This window comes from Grammomys surdaster, unplaced genomic scaffold, assembly GCF_004785775.1.
Source record: "Grammomys surdaster isolate TR1022 unplaced genomic scaffold, NIH_TR_1.0 189, whole genome shotgun sequence".
In the NCBI taxonomy this organism is placed as follows: domain Eukaryota; kingdom Metazoa; phylum Chordata; class Mammalia; order Rodentia; family Muridae; genus Grammomys; species Grammomys surdaster.
The window spans coordinates 4,812,806-4,815,862 of record NW_021604634.1 but is presented as its reverse complement, the minus strand read 5'-3'; positions in this window follow the sequence as shown (position 1 = coordinate 4,815,862).

Below are 3,057 nucleotides of genomic sequence, written 5' to 3'. Positions count from 1 at the left end.
TCTTCAGACACAAAGTTCTCCTGAATGGCCATCCAGCACTTAAAAAGAACCAGTACTAGAGGAAATTAGTAATTTAGTGGCAGATGGGTGGCCAACAGAGTCTCATTACAGAAAGGCAGTGTCTTGTTCCAGGAAAACCAGAAGGTGCAGTTTGTAAATGTATATGCATATTATCACTGAAAATCTCATTCCATGACAACCACAATTCTTGCCTAAATGCAGAAAGATCTGCTTGTCCAGGAAAAGCATAAGAAAGAACCAGGGGAACTAAGGACTCCTGGGATGTAGGTTGTATGTGAATAATTCCAACAGCTCTTACTGCAGGCCCCACAGTCTAGCCATATCAGAATTTAGTAATAGAGTTAATATACCCATGAACTAAATGTCTGATTTTAAATATTTTATCACATTACAGTAACATTAATAGAATTACAAGTAAAAACATTCATAATCATATGACATCAACAAATCCAATGGCATTTATTTGGTCATTATTCTGTCTAGCCCACATTGAAAATATATAATTTTTACTTAGTTTAAAGCACACTACACTTAAGAAGTACTTGGCATTTCAGGCAAATACAAAAGGTTCAGTAATTCTTAACCCCACCATTTTAATCCCAAGGATGTTTAGACAATTTATCAATAAAACATCTTTCTCAGAATTATGGCAACATTAAATACCATTAAACCAACATAATTCTTTGACCTGATTCCTAGACCACATAAGTAAGTAGCTTGTAATACAATATATATTATAAGTAATCATACATAATGTATAATAATATATAAAAATACATATATGGTATGTAATTATATATAACACATCATATATTATATGTAATATTTACTATATATTCTATGTAATATATTACAAACTATTTGCATATATATACATATATATATATATATATTACATATTTCACTGGAACCAATTCTTGTCAATGTCAGCAGTCAATTTTACTGACAACAACAGCAAATATCATTGGACTATTTTCACATGCTCTCCTAAGGCTTCCCCTTATTGTGATGCCCCAAGTGGGAATGCATAGAGTCACCTGCTTCTTGATGTCTTGGAACCTGCCTCGGTTCCCCTTTAAAAGATGAGGTGGGACCAAGTGGAATCAGATATTTTTTGTGTCTGAAAGTGGGAGCTTTGACTGGTGACTCATAGTTTTGAATGTTACAGAGACACAGATCTTAGTTCTAAGTTGTCCCAGTATGAAGATCCCAGCAAGAGTTGTCCCCGAGGAGGGTGTTTCCTGAGAAAAATGACTCCCCGTGATTTTTTTTAAATCAAATCATAATTTTTACTTATTCACACAGGGGTTATAAACACAAAAAGGCAGGATGTGGGGAAGAGGATGACACCGGAGCATGGGTGTTCCGTGGAAGTACAGATATCTTTCAGAACCGGGTATCGGCTGGGTGAAGGTTCAGGGGACAGGTCGCTATGACTCTGCCTATGATTCACTTGTCCTTATCTAAGTTCTCCCCATGATTTTTAAAGTAAAAAGGTTAGGGAGATGGCTTAGCGAATAAGGGTGTTTGCTATGTACACATGAAGACCACACAAAACCCCAGCATGGTGATGCCTGCCTCTCTGTACCCAAACAGAAATAGGCAGATCTCGGAATCTTTCTGGACAACCAGCAAGCTTCCAGTTCAGTGGAGATCCTTTCAGAAAAATAAAGCCAGAGGGCAATAGAAGCAATTCAACATCATCCTCTCGCCTCTGCATGTGTACAGGCACACAGGCCTGCACATTTGCACACACCAAGAGAGGGAGAGAGAACATATCTGAATATCCCATCAGAGATGCTGGCACATGGGAATACTGAAGTGCTCCTTTCTTTTGAACGTAACATGGAATCTCTGTGCCTGACTCAGTACACTACAGAGAGATTGTTTTACTAATACACTTCTAGACCCTATTCATCCTGCATAACTGTAACTCTGTGCCATTGAATACCAAGTTTCCATTTCTTCCTCCTTGTATCTCCAGGCAACCATCATTCTAGTGTGTCTATGGGTTTAATCTTTTACATCACAAGTGAAATATTACAGCACAGAACTTGTCCATCTATTGCTTATTTCACTTAGCATTTTGTAACTTTAATTTTTTTCAACGTTTATTTTTAATGATGGTTCTTAAATGCTTTAAACTCCCTTGTAGCCTACCACTCAACAGAGGTAGTGGAAAAGAAAGAATATGGGGGAAGTAGTCCTGTCCAAAAATGGTTCTTTGGAGCAACTCTCGCCTGTGTTGTCTAGAATTCAGAAGTTCAGTTCACAAGTTAGCAGCTGCAGCTCGATCCATTCACAAACACTTCCTGGATACACCAGCAACACCAGCAGTCCAACTCAGTTGAGTTGGGATAGCAAACACAAATCAGCAATAGTGACACTACCTAGTAGAGAGAAATGAACCTCAGCCTTGGCACTAGTCAGCAGAAGGGACCAGCAGAAAGAAGTTCTAGACTGTGCCTCTCTCAGAGAAGTGAGTATCAGTGAAGACCAATAAGCATTGTACAGCTAGCTCTATAAGCAAGCCTAGCTCAGCCTCTGTCACTCTCTGCCCTATTATACCCTCGAAACATCACATGTCCTCCATGTATCTTGCCTCAACATGTGTCTTGCCTCAGCATGTGTGTCTGTCTCAGCTGACATCACTCTGCCAATCAGCCGGGGTCCATGGACGTGCCAAGAAACCGACCCAGAAGTTTTTGGGTCGGGTTGGGTTGGGATTTTTTTTGGGGGGGGTGATGCCCTTCTCTTTATGGAGTCCTGACAAATGCAGACATCCTTCATCACATGTCCTTTCACGTGTTTGTTTTAGTAGAAACATGCTTTCTCCTGTGTCTGCTTTGGAAACACTCCTTCATGTGTGTTTGCCCCAGCAAAACACCATCCAACACAACTGACTTTCCAAAGAACCCTAAAGTGTCCACTTCAGTATGTCTTCTAAGTTCATCCATGTACTTTCAAGGTCCAAAAATATTTTATCGTGTTTGTGTGTGTGTGTGTGTGTGTGTGTGTGTGTGTGTGTGTGTGTGT